At 37.0% G+C, this 18833-nt stretch overlaps 1 protein-coding gene across 1 annotated transcript in view; it reads left to right on the top strand.

Annotated features, from left to right (window-relative positions):
• LOC116491251 (VPS10 domain-containing receptor SorCS1-like) overlaps nucleotides 1–18833 on the top strand; it is a 289913-nt gene that overhangs the window by 65712 nt on the left and 205368 nt on the right. The gene's annotated exons all lie outside the window — the stretch shown is intronic.

Raw genomic sequence — 18833 nt, 5'->3', positions numbered from 1 at the left:
TACATTGTGGTAAATGAGTTGCCTTGTCATGTTGAACAAAAATCTTCAGTGTGAGGGGTCCATTGACAACGATCTTGCTTGTGCAATCATGTATTGCATCCAGAGGTACTCAGTTTTTACAGCAGATCAGGTTAAGTAGAGGCTTAGCTCTTGTCAGCACAAGGGAAATTACCCTCAAAATTAAGCAATTTATGCAGCTTTCAAATTGGGATGACATCAAGGATATGTCCAATGTAAAGAATGTTTTTAAGTGCTTTGCTGAATTCAGGCCATAATGGCGAAGTTCTTCACCTTTCATTGATGTGATGAGTAGCATCTACCAGGTGAATTACTACTCCTCTCCTTGAAATGCTGAGCTTTTGAGCCAGACTTAACTGTAACATAGATTTTCAGGTGGGTACTCTAGCATTTTCTGTAGAGTCCCTTTGATGCTCTCAGTGAATCCTGCTTAATTCATCTACCCATGGAAGGCCTCCAGAGAACTCTTGTTTTCTTATCCTGGAGTGGATTTTTATTTTCTAATAACTTCTCCCTGAATTTTGACTCTGATTAGCAGTGTGCCTGCATTTTAATAAATGTTCTTAAAGAGCTCCCTTCCGTCTTCCCCCAGCACTTAATTACAATGTGTAAATATGCACACAACCCTATTATTGATGTTAATCCCAATGCTGATAAAACCGGATAGGAGAGAATAGAAATGAATTGGAATACGGATAAGCAGAGGTCTTTCATTAGCCCAACTAAAAGTAATCACAGATCTCTTGCTGGTAATATACATCTTGCAGATACAGAGTACTAATTACTTCTGGCAGTGCTATGCTCCATCACACAGATAACTTTATTGTAATCCTGTGGTGATATAATGCTTTCACATACCAGTTGCTTCTTTGCTTCTTTCCTTCTTCCTCTCCTTGATAATATGACCTTACAGATCTTGACTCTTCAAACTATACCTTGTAGTGTCAAGGTTAAAGAAATCTGTCAATACCTTATTTGTTTTTGCTCAAAGTTTTCTCCAATGTTTGCTATAAAGTTTTACAGAAATCAGGGAAAAATCTTGTACATTAAATGTACCCACGGTAATGTTTTATACAGCATCCAGTATGGTTGCAAATGTGTAATTGACAGATATATCAATTACCCCTTTCTTCTCAAGGAACCTGAAGTACTTCTGTATGTTTTGCATTGCATATATTATGTCTGTTTTTTTTTTTTTTTTTTTTTTTTTTTTTTTTTTTTTTTTTTTTTTCAAATTGGAGTACCTGAAGTTCAGCTCTGAAATCAAATATTAGGGACAAACTCTTATAGCCTTAATTTCTTTTCAAAGTATACTAAATTTCATAAAAGCCTTTGTGTTTCTTACAAGAGGAAGGCAATTATTTGAAATGATTCAGGTTGCTGCTAGAGCATGGCCCACTGGAACGTGTGGAAGCTGCTCGTTTTATTTTCAGAAACACTGAGTGTGAACCTAAAGTGCTGTATACATAACTGATATTTTCCAGTAGTTCAGACAAATGAAAAGGAAAAGGGCATTGTCTGGGCTGACTGAGAAGAGTAATTAAAGATGTTAAAAGGCTGAAATATCTTTCCCTCAAAATGCTTGATAACAAGATGATATTTTCTGTCCGAGATGGATCACCAGACTCTGCATGAAGTATTCCTAATTGTTGCTAATTAGCAAAAATGAAGTTTTCAAGACAAACAATTTATAGGAAAAAAAAAAACCATGCCATTAACATGGAGTCTTCACTATATTTTGGTATTATTTTTGAATACAAAGGGAGCAATGGTTCAACTGAAAATTAATCAATGAAATCATTTGTCATTATTATAAGTTATATCACTTTGATTATATTTGGTCAGAAAACGTTACTGATGAAAAATTTCTCAGCTTGCACTGAGAGTTCTGTTCAGAGTCCTTTAGAATATGTCTCCTAAGCAAAACTAGCTTAGAAATATCTGAGTCAACTGGGAGGGCAAGTATAAGTGTATGGCATCAAGCTGCAAGTCCTGTGGATGTGCTCATGCAATACCATACTGTGTGTTTGCCTCATCCCCTCGCCTCTAGCCAGTCACTGTCATATGTCACTGGTTTCTTATTAGGGAGATACTGTGGGCTTTGAGAATATGAATAGTCAACTTGGCTTTAATATTGTTGTGTTCTGGCAGGTAAGCACAATCCTCTTTTTCAATGGGGAATATTTGTGATCATTTAATGCTTCCTTCTTGATGTTAATTCCCATCTCTACTAATAAAACTTTTTTTTTTTTTTAAGTAATGTGTTTTTGCTTGGAGATAAAAGCCCTTTCTGTGAGTTTGTGAATGTCTTTTGTAAGTACCTGTGTATGTGCTAACAGTTGCCAGAAACCACGAGGCAGAGTGTGCTGAGTTGTAGTGTATGAAAATTTCTGGACTTTGTTGGTCCCTGGAAAAGTGGTCTATCCTTATTAGAGCTTACTAAAAGGTGGTGTTAGTAAATACTGGTTGTGACCCACCTTGATGATGTATCAGAGGAAAAATCTATTTTTTTATAACAGCTTGACCAATTTTTTTTTGAAATCCACAAACTCTTTAGCCATTCCTCCTGTTTATTTGTTATACCATGTGCTTGCTTGTTGACTCTTAATTTTATGGGCTTGTCTTTCTCTTTTGGCTGAAAAAAAAAAAAACAAAAAAAAAAAACAAAAAACAAACAAAACAACAAAAAAAAACAGCTTGTGGTTTCATGAATGCATAGCAGGGTTTGGTTGTGTGACAACTCTTTGGTTGTGATGTGGAAAAACATCACACTGGGTTTTGGCTGCTTTCTCTGTTTAAAGTGATGCCTGGTATTTTATTCTTGTTCTAGATCAAAACAGACAACATGGAAGGATTGCTCCTACTTTGTAAACAATTTACTTCAATTACTGTTTATCATAACATTTACAAAACTGTCACATTTAAATGCAATTTAATGAATTATTAAACATGTCAATCTTATTCAATGATAAACATGCATACATTTCAAGAAGTGGAAGAAAAATTATAGAAGAGAATTGTATGTTACCTAATATATAAAATGTAATATTACTTTTTTTCCAAGTAATTTCTGTATATCATCTGCAAAAAGTCCAGGAGGAAATATTTCTTAAATCATGTAGGAATTTAAGCTTGTTTACATAGAACCATATTGAAATTTATAGAAATCATCCATTTTGATTTCATGAAAGACTACAGGACTTTTATAATGTGTACTTGCAAACTGTGCTGCGACTTTTCTGACAAGGAGGGTGCAGGAAATAATAACATCAGTAGCTAAGGTGTGAGCTTGCTACAGATGAGCATGAAATGAAAAACTGTTTTGTAAGAGGCACCTGTTCAACAGAACTATGTAACTGTAGAAATGTAGCTTCCCAAATAGAGGATCCATATGTAAAACAGGGGATTGAAACAGCTAGCCTGAGATTTCCAGTTCACAGGGAAGTTTCTGAGCTACTTGCTAGACCTAATAATTACAGTCAGGGTTTTTTTTTCTTTTTTTTCTTTTTTTTTTTTTTTCCTGCTTTGCATTGTGGTGTGTAAAAAGAAACCTGGGCACTCTTCACAGGTGGGAGCTGCCCATGTCTCTGCTCATGTCTCTCTAAGCAGCAGACAGAACAGGTTCTAGCTATGATGTCCCTTCCTGCTTCTTTCCATGTCATGCAACGCCCCAAAACCTGTACTATTTCCATACACCTTTTACATCAAAAAGCTTGAGTAAGGCAAAAAGTTGGGAACTGCTCAGGAGCTGCTGCGTCTTTAAAGTACCCTTGGAACATGCATGACAGTCATTGTAAAGGATCTGCAACTTCTCTCTTACAGCTGCTCAAAGGAAAAACAGTGAGGTTAATTTCCAACACAGCTTGCCAGAGCCTATAACCCTGCAAGAATAAATACAGGCTTATTCCAATAGACAAAATAATGTTGGCTATTTTATCTCTTGGTGAACAGTGATTTTTTCATTGTTTGAGATCGCTCTGGTGGTCATCCGTATCTGGGATGGGCCCTGAAAAAGGAGGCTAAGATTTTAAAGCAGCAAAATTTTGCCTGCACCAAAGAAGAGACTTTCTACTGCTCAGTGCATTTAAGACTACAATTTATGAAGTAAAAGCCAGGCTAAGCATTGTTAATGTGCACTTGAAAATATGTTTGGCAATAAAGATGATGCAGACATGTCTCTCTTTTTCTATGACTGAGGTATAAAGCCCCCTCTGAGAACTGTAGGCTTTTAACCACTAGTGCATCTCAAACTAAGGATTCAGCAGAATCTCCCTATGAAACACTGCTTTGCTGACTAATGGAAATAATTCAACTATCCATCTTGATGTGCAAATGATGAGGCTCAGGTAATGACAGCAGATGCATATGAGCATCCTGAGAGGGTGGCAGAAAATGTGGATTTGGAGTGCAAGCTGATGATGCTGACCATTGATTTTGTATGGCTGACTTTATTTCCATTACTTAATATTTTAAACTTCAAGGTTGTATTAAAATGAGACAAGAGATGACTAGCATTCTTGTGTTGCATTACTTCAACAGCCCTGTGAAAGATGCTGCAGGTCTGAAAACAGTTTGCTTTCTACACACAGTTGCAGTTTTAAAACTTGTTTTTGGATGAAGAGGGGACTCAGGCACTGCTGTACAGACTCACAGGTGATTTCAGTCTAAACTAAGGAGCAAAACCATTTTAGATATCTGATTTTTAGAATGATTGTGTCTATTTTACAGGCCTAGAGCTAATAAATGTCAGTGTTATAGCCAGTATCATGAAATGAAACACAGAGAAAAACAGTCCACAAATACAGTTTAATTTTCTGCATGATGTTGCTGCCCTGTTTTCCTTGAACACTAACACTTAAGGTCTTCATCTCGCCTTCTTTTGCATGATGCCTGAAGGATTCGAAGTCACTTAGGAGATGAGATATGCCCAGTTCTTATTCATTTTGCATTTTTTTTAGACATCTTCCTTTTGTTTCTAGATGTTTAATGCTCTATATACTTTCAAAAAAAGGGAGAGAGAAAAGACTGATTGTTTGACTAGTTAGTGTTTTTTTTGTTGTTGTTTCTCTTCTCTGAGAAATGAATTTCTGGGACCTCATTCCTTCAGAGGAAGATAACAGCTGCCAATACAAGGTGACTTGTAAATGCAAGTGACAGACTTGCAAAGGCTGAATTTGGGCAGAAAAAAAAAAATGACACTGTCTCATTATAGTGGGAATGATTTGTTTATGTAATTTTTTTAGTACCCTGCATAAAAGCAGATGACTTATCCTGTAAGTAGAAAGCAAAAGAGAATAACATCACTTCCGATTTAACACATTAGAGTGAGGTGGAAAAAACTCAGTTCACTAGTTGCAAATGTTTTTAGTTGTCTAAATCACTAAAACTCCGGCAAGAACCAGGGACCAAAATTCTACTGAGGGTCAGGTTCTCTGTTATCGAACTGGTGGGAATACCTAAAAATACTTTGGAATAGACAATTGTTTGAAATACTAAGAATTAGACAGCTCACAGGAGAATCGATTGTGAACCCCTTGCTGCAGGGGATTCTGTGTGTTTTCACATTTTATTGGTTTGGGGTTTTATCTGGAGTGGGAGGAAGGAAAAAATGGAGCAAAGATGGAAAGAAAATGGGTAAGTGATGAAAACAGCTGTTTGGAGACTTTTAAAGCTGTTGAATAATTCAATTTTCTTTGGGACTATTGAATGAGACCATACCTTTTTAATGCAAAACCAGCCAAGTTCAGTTGAGCTTGATCGGTGCATTTTTGAATTGAGTTTAGATTGCTTAATTGTATTCTAGCCAAATCATCAGCATTAAAAGCATTTTAAGAACCTGCAATTGTAAACTGTTTACTTAAGATTAAAAAAAAAAAAAAAAAAAAAGAAACAAAATGGCATTGTTTAATAAGTAGAAAGTATTTAATTACATAGCAGATGACCTCAATCTAGGAAACTATCTACAGAATGTTGATAGGAAGCCCATATAACTGAATTTATAAGTCTATACTAAAGGTCCTTTGCATATGTAGATATATTTATATATTGTACTGCTAAAGCACTTCATACCCATGGCTGTGCTGACAAGACAGGGATTTGGACTGCTGGGATGAAAGCAGTGCTGCTGTCCCTTGCCTGAGTTCTACCAGTGCCATCAATATAGCTGTTAAGTGCTTCCTTGTACTTCTGTACATTCAGGGTCATGTCACTTGTCAGTGCAGACTGGCAAGCAGGAACTTAAATATAATTGAGACTCTGGGTCACAGCTCAAGCTAAACTGAGAAAAATACTTCCACTGATAATTTTTTCCATCAAAATTATTTTTACCATCATTCAGAAGGTGTTTTGAATTGCATTAAAAAAAAAGCAATAAAACAATTCTGAGTAATAACATTTTTTTAAAAAAAGCTTTTCTCCTGTTGTCCTGTTGTATGATTTTTATTTTTTGTTTTCATATGGAGGCTTCCCCTCTTTTGCCTACTCTATTTCCTACATCTACCTCCTCTTCTTGTCTACCAATTAATATAGAAAAGAGTTTTAGAAGGGCAAATCACAGTGAATATTTCTATTTCCTATAAATAATGAGGTTGTCACTTGATATGAGGTAGAGATATTTGTTTCATACCATCTTGCTTTTCTACCTCCCTTGCATAAAAAAAACAAACAAGAACAAAACACAACAAAAAACAAACAAAAAACACAACAAACAAAAAAAATAAACTCTGAAATCTTTACTGTGAATTGTTGTTTTTACCTATGGAAGGAGGAACTGTATTAATCAACTTAGATCAGAAGCAATAGTTCGCACATGTTTTAATGCAAGGTGCCTAGCACCATAAAGCTAGGACCTACTGAAAAAAGTTGTACATTGATAGCAAAATACTTCAAGGCAGAAATCGGTACTTGAGTCCTCAGAAATCAAAAAAGAAGTAGGTGATTTTTTTTTTTTTAACCCAGTAAGGGTGTAGTAAACATGTAGTAGGTATTAAACATGCATCTACAGGAAAAAAAAAAAAAAAAAAAGGTCTACTGCCCTTTCTGTCTGTCTTTCAATATCAGCCCCTAAAAGATCTAGGGTAAGATTAAAAACAATAATAATTGAAAGTGCAGATCACTGTGTAAACAACATGCTCATATGGTGCCATGTCTAATTCGTGCTTGGAATTACTGTAATTGCCTGTGCAAGCTGGGTAATTGAGTGTGGAAATTATGACCATGATTTCCCCATTTACCTAAGCTGCAATGAAAGTCAGTTGTGCTTTATTTACATAGTGGCCTTTTCCACTAGGTCCTTTGGTGCAGATGGTTGCAGTGGGACTGATCACTCTGTGGCAGCACATTTTTTCGGAGGTCCAAGGATAGTGAACAGAGTGGGGCTGGAAAAGAGAGATGGATATGGGAGAGATTATCACCTAAACAACCTGTGCTGTTCAACCAGGAGCTGCTTTATCACCTTCCTCCCCCCCCCCCCCAACTAAGAAAGAAAAGTATTTTCTCAAGCAGCTCCAGCTCTTATAACTTGTAACCCATGAGTGATACTGGTATTTTAGTACTTTGCGTTGAATTGGTATGAAGACAAACATCAACATGGTGCAGTGCTAGCAGGGAATAACTCATCCTCTGGTGAGGAGACAGTGTGTGCGTGTGTTCTCAAGGTGCTGTGGGAGATGTGAGGGCTTCCCAGGTGCAGTGACATTGAGCTGTCATTTGCACCATCCAGCATTTCCAGTGCTGCTGTGTCTGGCTGGGCCAAGCTGTGCTCCATGCAGCTGATAGAAAGTGTTGAACTCAGTTCATACCTTTCTTTCCATTTCTCTCTGTCAGACAAAGAGTTCTTGTCACTTTACTAGTTTGATGTGAGCAATCACTTTGTTTTCTACATACAGAGGTAGAAAGAAAAAGGGAAAAATGGAAGAAAAGGAAAAAAAAAAACACCACACCACAACAAACAACAAAACACTTTGGCTCTGTTTGACTCCAGGGTGTCTGCCTTTTCCTATTGAGATCAGTATCAGTGAACCAGAGTTATTGCCTCTTCATCTGCTTCTTTTTGAGTAAAATGTTCTGGTTCATTTTGTGCTGATATTTCCTGTGCCTTTTCAAACTGTGTTAGAAATTTTTAATGTGGAGCTAGCACTAAATAATGTGTTTCCTCTCAGGAGGAAATTAAAGCCAAAGGACCTGAGAATATTCTTTGGGAAATATGACGCTTTTGCTTTTGGCCTGATATTGCTTTAATCATCTGCTAAAATGTTAAAGCTTTTTTTTTTTTTTTTTTTTTTTTTTTTTTTTTTTTTCTTTCTATTGAAGAATAAATTGATTTAGAAAGAGTAAGGATAAGACAGTTTTTATAGAAAGATATTACTGGTTTAACGACATGTCAATCACAGTTACAACTGGGTAGTCTTTAATCTTTAGATGCATTTATGCTGTGGTAATCCCCTTTAAATGGTAGGAAGCTTACATAGAGCTGAATTTTATTTTGGGTTGTCACAAGTAAATCTGGAGAGTGGAAACCTTTTCATACTGGCTGTAACTTACCCTAGGAAAAGGAGAGGCTGCTGTCTGATAAAACTATAACTTAATATTGCATCTTCACTGTTGGAAAGAAAATCATAATGAAATCTTTTAGGTTCATGAGACTTTTTCAAAATAGAAGTATATTTATTTGTCTCTGCTTTATGAGCTTTTTGAAGTAATGTTTTCTATCTTTTTTTTTTTTTTTTTTTTAACAAATGGGAAATCCAAGTTTTTTTCATATTTCAGAAAATTGCACTTAAGCCCCTGCTGTAGTGTCAGACAATTCTTTTTGGCACAACAGGTATTACAAAATCTGTGATAAAACTGAGGGAGCTTTTTACAGTAAAGGTATATATAGTATTACTTCCTACATCCTCCATCATCTCCCACTATCAGAAATATTTTCTGTGAGCATGTTGTGAATAGCATCAGTATTCTCTGTAAAATAGGATGTAGCTTTCATTATTTTATTTTTTTTTTGGGGGGTGGGAGGGAGATTTTCATTTTGTCAAGTTCAGTATTAATAGGATTATTGGGTGGGGTAGCCTTCAAATGTATTCTTCGAGATTCCTCTGTAGTGAAGAATAAAAAAAGAAAAAAAAATCCCTTGGAAAGCTGAGCCTGCTGCAGCTTCTGAGTTTCTTTTGGGTCTGTGTTTAGTGCGGTTTGTGGGTTGGAAGAGTGCAGCCCCTGGGTTACATCATTCTTTTCACTAGGGCTTTCCCTATTGTTTCTTACTGAGGCACATCTTTAAATGAAGGAAATTGTAGGCAATAATTCATGATGTTCTGTTGCTTTCTGCTGGGTAAAGATCTGGCCCTTGGAGTGTATTACCCCAACTGCAGGAATTTCTCAACATGTATTGCCTTCCCTGAATGATAACCCCAGCAGGTGGAAATTACCACTGCTCCACTGGAAACCTATAGTATAGATACCATTTCCTATGTCTTTAATCTCTTTGGGGAATACATACTGCTAGTGGTGCTTATGGTACAACACTGAGCTAATTGATTAACAGCAAGACAAGGGTAAAGGCTAATAACCTACTTTCCTTACTGGGCTTTATGGAACAAGCAGCTTGAGGATAAAGGTGGTAGGTGACATGATGAGAATATTTTTCTTCTGTGAGACCTATTTATTCACTTGGTTAGGTAGCTCAAAGGCAAAAATACAGAAATATCATTCTCCCTGAGAACAGGTGTTGAGCAAGCAGAAGAGATGGTGGGAAAAATGGTATGTACTTCCCTGGAGGCACACATGTCAAATGTAAAACATAAGTCAAAGGGAATGGAATATAAAGTTTCATTCCATACCCGTGTCTTGATAAATGGCTGACTGTAAGTGTAAGTTAAATTAGTTTAGCAGATAGGTCAGTGAAGTGGTGACATGGCTGCAAGTTTATGTTAGAAATGGTTCAGAGGGATTCTCTGTCATAATAAATGAATCCATTATATTTTGGGGGGGGGGGGGGGGTGAGTGTTGGTGGGGGCAGAAGGTGGGCGGGTAATGGTTTGTAGTTAGGAGTGGAAACAATGTCTAGCTTTGGGCCAAAATTCCTCTCTGAAATCCTATCTTAATGAAGGTCAAGGTCAGATTGTTTGCTATAGGATGAGGTTTAATGAAGTTAAGTGAATAAACTAAGGAGCAAATAGACTAAAATTTGGGAATGCAAAGTTGGAAAAATCAGAAAAGTGGGAGAGAGATACTTAATTGACCACAGGTTTACACTTTGGAATTAAAGTGTTCCTTTTGTACAAAAGGAGCGTCTGAAAGTGAAAAAATAATTTTCAAGCCACTGAGAGCTTTTGAAATGAATTCTCTAAACTGATTCTCTAGTGTTCCCAGATTCTCTGCAACTTGCCAGAGCTTCAAGTGTTTGGATTCTGCATCAGATTTCTAAGGGATGAATCTTATCCCGAGAGCTTGGAAATCAATACTTCTGGATTTGTAGGTAGGGAGTTCGTATGTTGTTAACATCCTGTGGAAGGACAACTGATAGAATTCTGAAATTCTCAGAAGAGTTCAAAACAGTCTTTTTCCTCCAGCTTTCAGTGTTGCATTCATTCAGCTGATAAAACCACTTTTCTTCAGTGTGGTGAGAGGAACTGGCCACTTGACAATGCTACACTGTTCTGACAGGGTGGTTAATTTTGCTGATGAGCACCAAGAGTAATTCTTATTAAGCTTATAATAATTTTGAAAGTGGCAGTTAATACTTTTTTGTTTATTTTCTGTTCTAACAACCTTAAGGGCTATGGCAAAACAGAGTTTGAGATGTGTAGGCTAGTTCCAGTACCAAGATAATATCCTATAAGGAAATCCTCCCTGTACCTGTGTTAGTTTTTACTTAGCATAAGAGATGGAGGTTTGGTTCAAAGCACAGCTAAAGGAGTTGACAAAAGTGATAGCAAGGGAGGTTTGTCTCTGTTCCTAAAAAAAAAAAAAAAAAAAAAATATTTTCTTAATCATCATTGTTCCATCTGGAAAACAGCACTAATCAGTTGTCATTTAAAAAAAATAAATAAATAAAAAGGAAAAGTTAGTGATTTGGTTCTACTCAGCAGACTTTTTTTCTTGATTTTGCTCTCTGCTGGCAGGAAGTCAGGAACTGACTTGGATTTCCACTCCAAAAAGACATCCCCACATCCCAAATTTGAAGTTCTGTATGTGTGTATGAGAATGCATGAGACTGCGAGAATATCTCCCACTGCATCCCACTTAACATTAATTGAGGAGGAGGAGAAATGGAGACAAAGGTAATTAATCACTTGGGACTACCATTCTTCTCCTACGTTTTCTTCCAAAGCCTTGAGGATATTGGCAGAAGGCAGCTCAGGTCTGTTATCCTTGAGATAATAGGATCATGTTGCACAGCTTAATGGGTTAATAAGATTTGAATTGTTGTGTATTGGTTTGTAAGGTGAGTTGAACTGCCCAATCTCTTTGAGTTGGCTTCCTAATAAAATGTGTGCTGGGGAAAGATGAGATGAGAAAAGATGAGAAGTTCTCTTGACAGATAGAAAGGATCCCAGGTCAGAATGTCTTGTCTTGATTATTTCTTCTGTCTAGTCTTGATTGTTTCTTGACTGTTTCTACCTTTCTATTATCCTATCCTTCTATTTGTCCCCTTCCTCCTTATCCTTTTCATCCTTCCTTACCTTGCTCAGGATCTGTAATGAGTGCAGTTCCTGTCCCTCATTCCTTGATGGAAAACCTCTACCTGTTCCTGATCCTGTTCCTCTCTCCCCTCTAGCATGATTGAAAAATATAGCAAGAGAAATATGAGATTGGTATGCACAGGGGAGGGAGGCTTTTTAATTCTTTTTTTTTAAATTTAAAACTGGATTAATTTTTTAAATCTTAAGGGGACTCATTTTGACCACATTGCTGCTGAAAGTATCTCAGGTCTAATACTTCCCTTGAAGATATTTGATGCTAATACGTCTTTACTTATACAGGAGTTATAACAGTGTCCTGGTCAAAGATGGAATTACTGGCTTCTGCCAGGCTCTATCTAAAAGTCACAGGAATGGAGCTGAATGTGTTCTGAATCCTGTGGAAGTAAATATTGGATATGCTGTTCGTAAAGGGAAATATTGGATATGCTGTTCAATTGTTTAACAAACAGCTGTCTTCATGCCTCAGTCAGCGGTGGAATCTGTAGCTCATGTTGGTCATAACTCGTTAGCTCTTGTACAGCTTTTTTTTTTTTTTTTCCTGACACTGGGGATTAGTGACAGGCTTTCTGTTCCACCTGGTACTATCTTTTTCTCATCCTGTTTTACCCTTCAGCTTTGTGTGGTTGTGCTTTAGGAATAGCAGTAAGAGGGTGACCTGACAATTTCATATGGAGGAAGTTTCACTAATCAGGATGTGTCTGTATCAGAATATTAAAAAAGCCAATAACTCATGTTTTAATTATGCTTGTTTCTAAAAGAACTGGAAATGAGGAGTCTTTATTTGAATACATCTTGCTTCCTTGAATAATTTGTTTTTGAATAAATCCTCTTTGCTGAAATACAACAGTTTTCATTCTGATAGCATCAACCTGTTCTATAGAATATAGAGCAGAACTCCAGTGAGAATAGACCTTTAACAGGAATTTATATCCCAAGTCTGAAATGTGCACTTTATATCTGTTATCATCCCTGGGTGCCTGTTAAGGGATTACTTACATCTTACCATCCTAAGTTTCTTTCCATAAACAAATGAAACCTTTGAGTCTGAGGTTCAAGGAATATGCTAAAATGAAACATGTTTTAACAGCTCTTTGGGGAGAAAGAGATAAGGTATAAAAGTGAAGAATTGATGACCTATTAACTGTTGCAATTTCCCACCATGAATTATTGACAACATGTGACATTACAACCTTACAAATTACTGTCCATAAACAGCTTGGAAAATATGACCTTTGCATTACAATTGGTCTCAAGATGCCTTCCAACTTATTACATACAGCTGCTGCTGGCATATATTGTTGCAGCTGGAGTGGGTGAGAGAATGTAAGGAACTGAAGAACTTTGACTGTGTAATCAGGAAAATATCACACCCCAAAAAGACTTGATAATGGCTGAAATGTCTCTTTTTAAGACTGGGCTCAATACTCTGGAGTTTTGGGGGCATCAAATTTTCGTTAATGAACTGAAGAAAGCCAACTAATTAAGTTTATTTGTCCTTATATTCTGTCTTGTCCCTTTTTAAAGCAAATGACTCTGTTCATAGATACTGTAAAATAATGTTATTCTTATTTTTCATACTTGTTTGATTGTGATGACCAGTGGGTGAAAGCTGAATGAATGGTTTGTTTCAGTTTTATTATGGCGAAATGAGTGCACTAAATTCTTTTTGTTGCTCATATGATTAGCACAAGCTAAAATGTGCTGAATTTCACCCTGAGAATTCTGCTGATTTAGGATAAGCTGAGAACACAATGACTTGATTTTCCATCTTTTCTTTTTAGCATTATTTAACAACTAAATGAATATTGGCAGCCGGAGAGCTCATAAGGTGGCTTTTGAATCTTAGGCCTGAGACACATTAAATTCTAATTTAACTCCTTTAACAAAGGGTTGCCATAAGGAAGTGAGACCTCCCACATTTCTGCTAGAGCAAACCAAAACCAGGACAGGGGTGATGCAGTTTGTTATTTTAGGGTAAGATGCATAGGAAATGCTAGAACAGTGTTTGCAGGGTATCCCCACCACAGTATAATAAGACTAACAAATCAAAAGTGTCTCTGCATGAAGCTTTTTGTTTTCTCAGCATCTGGGAAACATTACTTGTGTCTATTAGTATACTGTTCATCACTGACAGAAGACCAGTAGAAGCAGTGTACGTTCCCAACTGTATTGATGGGGAAACTAGGATTATGGGGTGGGAGGGAGTGTGTGTGCACGTGTGAGGAATAGAAAGCTTGGATTTGACTCCTGCTCTCTTAGAGCTAGGCAAGGTGGAAGCCGTGATTTAAAGTTAGAGCAGATCAGAATGTTATTAAGTCCATCTCCGTGTGCAGTAGAGGACAGGGTAGAATATCAAGAATGAAGAGCCAGAAGTTCATCAAACTAAGTATTCCCTTCCTGCCTTCCATAACTCTTAAGCATTGCATGCTTGATATGTATAATAAAACCAACTTACATGACAGAACTGTTGTTAGGAGTGATCAATTAATGTTTTCAGGGCACTTTTGGGACCTAAAGATGAAATTCACTTATGGTCATAAGTTTCACTTCCCCTGTTGCCCCAGGATGAAAGTTTTACTTTAAAGATTCAGTTTCTTCCCTGGGGTAAGAGGGAAGCAGTCTATTCAAGAGCATCATCCTTATCTCTGTAGTTGCCTTGTGGCTATACAACATCATTCAATAATTCTGTCAAGTAGTATCTTTTGCTTGTGACAGAGTGCTAAACAGTGATTTATTGCTTGAATACACATTGCTTTCATGAAAGTGATTTGTTTAAACAACAGTAGCATTAAATAAATTATTCACTGCATACTGATGTTTCACTTTTATATGATGTAGTGAGCTCCTAAACAAGCAATCTGGGTATTGTGTATACCACATTAATCCTACTCTTTTTTTCCTTGTATCCCCTCACCCCTGGTCTTCTACCAGGACATAGTTTCTTACTCAAGGAAAGACCTTTAGTAGCCTTTCTCTACTTTGTTACCTTTTTTGAGATCTTTCCACTTCGTTCTTTCCTCAGAGTTGGGTGAATTATGTTCAAGTGGAGGCTTGGATTAGTGGTTTGGGAAATACTGTGTGTGTTTGGAGTTTATAGGTGTTTCTGAATCCTCCAGAAAGTCCTGTCTTAACCAGGAAGACACAACCATAAATAAAGCTGGGAAAGTAGGATCCCAATGGTAGTATGTGGTATGTTTTCATGAAGTCTCTTCTCACACGTTTCCTCAGTTTCTGAGCGCGCTATATGCTGTTCTCTTTTAACTGCCTGTGGCTATGCTCAAGCACTAGTTTGCACATCAGTTCAAGTCTTTAAGAAACTCCTGAGAAGTAAGTTTTCATTTGTAGATGCAGGCTTTCCAAATGTGCGTTTCAGAAATGGCTTCTCAGCACTTAAAATCTTTGTCCCTTTGGCAAAGCCCAGAGCATCCTGAATAGCTCTGAGTCTTTCAATAGCAAGCTCAAGAGCAGGCCAGGCACAGAACAGCGTAGTGCTTTTATCCAATTGACCCTTTCACCATTGCTGGATGTCCACTCTAAATCACTGGCAGGAACTGCATGTTTAAGCAAGAGCTGATGATTGACGGTGAATATAATAAGGTGTAAGAGAATAAATTTCCTTCCAAGTGGTTTAGGGCTTCACCCTGCTCTGTCCTTAATTCTGAAATAATTCCCCAAAGGTCTATGTGGGTATTCAGTAAAATGAATAAACAGAAGACTGCATTTCTCTCTTGAAACATGCACAGAGGACTTCTGCTAAAGGTTTTTAAACATCAATGCAATTAGTGTGTAATCGATTCTCTTCGTACAGACTTTTGTCTTCTGAAATGAAACCTTGTGTCTTTCTTAACTATTTGCCTTTGTATTAAAACATTCAAAGATGACAGGCAGCTTTTTTTTTCTCTTGTTTTTGTCCTCCTTTCCCTCTTTGTCTCCTTCTGACTGGAAGAAAATCTATTACTACATTTACTGGGAACTTGAATATCTCTGCTTTTGCTCCTACAGCAGTTTATTCCCTCAATTTTTAGCTCCTTTTCATTACTGTATTTTTGTATTTTTTTTTTTTTAGTTTATTAATCACATGTGGAGATGATCAGATATTTTCAAGAAAAAGAATCTTATTGAATGAAAGGAGAATTTGTAAGAATAGATTTCAATGTTGAGGCGAAGACTCAAAGTGGGGAATTAAGTCTCCATTACCAGCACCAGTTATTCAGAACATTTTTTAATATTTTAAAAATTATTTTTATTTTTTAAATTTGAAATTATATTTATTCTTTTAAATTATTTAAAAAATATTTTTTTAAAATTACTTTTAGACCATTAAAAATTAGTTTCATCCAAATGACAACCATGAAGACCGTAACTATCTTTAAAAGATTTGTGGAAGAGTGTGGTGGTTTTTCCGTGCTAGGCAGCTAAACACCACAACCGCTCTCTCATTCCCCCTCTTTAGATGAGGAAGGGAAGAAGTAAAGAACAACTCATGGGTTGAGATAAGGATAATTTATTTAAAGGGAAAAAAATAATTAAGGAAAAAATTATTATAAACTAAACAATTTAAAAAGGAGAAAAAGGGAAAGGGGAAAAGGAAAAAAAAAAGGAAAAACAAACAAAACAAAGGCTATATGGAAGTGCAGAGGAAAGAAATTACTCTCTACTTCCCACAAATGAATGATGCTTGACCACGTCCTTGAAGCAGGGCCTCAACGCACGTAGCCAGTGTTTGGGAGGAGGACTGATGTTTTCACAAGAGCCCACCCTTCCCCTCTTCTTCCTGTTTCCACCTTTTATTGCTGAGTGTGACATCGTATGGTATGGAATATCCCTTTGGTTTAGGTCAGCTGACCTGGTGATGTTTCTCTTCTCACTTTTTTGCCCACCCCCTAGGAGGGTTAGAGAGAGTCCTGCTGCTGTGCCAGCACTGCTCAGCGGTAGACAACACTGGTGTGATAACACTGCTGTTCCAGCTACAAGTGCAGAGCACAGCACTGTATGGGCTGCCGCAGGGAAAGTTAACGTCCCAGCCAGACTCAGTACAAAGAGATGCCTCATTTTACTTCTTTATTATAACACATATCATGGTCTCCTCTAAAAGCTGTCAGCATGACAGATCCCTGTAAGATGAGTGTAGTAGAAACTGCCATATATCTTGCTCTACTGATTGTTTTTCATATTTTTCTTTATAACTCAATGTGATACAACTAGGGGGAATGGTTTTAAACTAAAAGAGGGGAGATTTAGATTAGATGTTAGGAGGAAATTCTTTACTTACAGTGAAGCACTGGAACAGGCTTGCCAGAGCAACTGTGGATGGAGCAGCTGTAGGTATTCAATGCCAGGTTGGGTGGGGCCCTGGGCAACCTGATCTAGTAGGAAGTATCCACAACATAAAATGTGAAGAAGCTTCCCAACTCATTTACATTTAGTATTCTGAACCCACTAGGTCCTTTTGATCTCCTAGGTCTTGTGAACTGAGAAGAAGAAAACAGTTCAGGACATTCATGACTTTACGGCTGTCTTTCACATCTCCTTCATTGTCTCCTTCTCAGATTCAGTTTGAGAAAATTCTCATTAAAAAAAAAAAAAATAAAGCCATTCCACATCCTTGATCATTCTTGCTGGCTTTATCTGATCCTTATATTATTACGCACAATAGCCACCATGGCTTTTGAATTAGGATGAGTGTAATCTGCTGACTGCTGAAAGTTAATAAGGTGAAGCATCATCCTCTGCAAGGCCAATTTTAATGTTTTCTCTCTAAAATTCTGCTATCACCTCCTGTCACAGATATGGTTGTGGGTAACATCAGAGTGTTTTTTGTCCCTTATAAAAATATTTTTTCATTACAGGTTCTTTATAATACAGAATGTGGTGAAATCAGGAGTTGGTAGTCTGGGTACATAATCACATGGCTCTCCTTCTCTGTCATCATGCTTTTCCTATCTTCCTTTGCCTGCAGATCTACAGTCCATGTGAAAAACAAATTAACAAGTATTCACATCTCCATAGTTCTTGGAACTGGCCTAGTTTTTACAGTCCCTGATACTTGCTAACAGGTAAAAAAAAAAAAAACAAAAAACAAACAAAAAAAACAAACAAACAAAAAAACCCGTAATGGTAATAATATGAAGAACAAGATTTGTACTGATAATTTGCCCCAAATAATGAGTTCTAGATTTCTCTTTATTCATGAGCAGTCTGTAAAATTCTTATTCGTGAATTATTCAGACTTGCTTGTGAATTTCTTTGAAAAATTTCCTTACACAGCTGCCACACCAAAGAGCTTATTGAGAATATTCTTTTGTTTTGGTGGCTTCCTTCTTTTTCCCAACTGTAAAGTTCTATGTTGCACTAGAGAGGTAGAGAGGAAGAAAGAAAAAGTTGTTCAATTATTTGCAGTCTTGGATTAAATGCTGCATACGTTTGTACACTGCAGCCTAGCCAGAAAAAATATGGATTATTAACAGATAATGCAGAAGAAAGCTTCAAGTCCTTTTGCTTTCTGCTCAATTATAGCAGACCAACAAGCTTGTGAAAACTTAATTTAGTGCTTCTTTCTCATTGACTTATGTTCTTGCTAAGTAGGTGATAGAAAGGATCTCTAGAGTTTAATAAGGGTTTCATGGATCATGACACATTGAGGTATGCTTATCCAGCCACAATCAAGACAGTTTTTTTTAAATTTTTTCCCCAGGAGAGTCTTATTAAGGGTAGCTAACAGCACTGTCATTTTTACACAGTTACATGTATTACAGTATCTCATTACAAAAATATTGAGGCCTGGTTGTGCTGTGTGGTATAGTTCCTATACCTAAACATTTACAGTCCAGACAAATAGAGCAAGCAAACTGTACACCAGCACTATTGTTTATTCCGGAAACTCTAGATGTGTTACATATTCCTTGCATGGGTGAAGAGCACCAGAGAGGGTCAAGACTGATGAGACTGGGAGGTGTTACAATATGAGGAAACAGCAAAAATCAACCTGTGAGGTAGAGCGTTTAGCTGGCATATGATTGAAACTAGAAGTAGAAGGCAGAGCTAAGAAGAGCACAATATCACTGGTATACGTTATGGGCAAAACATAGTCTCTATCAGGTTATTAATCCTAGCACA

Source organism: Aythya fuligula, chromosome 7, assembly GCF_009819795.1.
Source record: "Aythya fuligula isolate bAytFul2 chromosome 7, bAytFul2.pri, whole genome shotgun sequence".
Classification (NCBI taxonomy): Eukaryota; Metazoa; Chordata; class Aves; order Anseriformes; family Anatidae; genus Aythya; species Aythya fuligula.
Note: the sequence above shows the minus strand (reverse complement) of the source record. Positions and strands in the feature narration are given on the sequence as shown.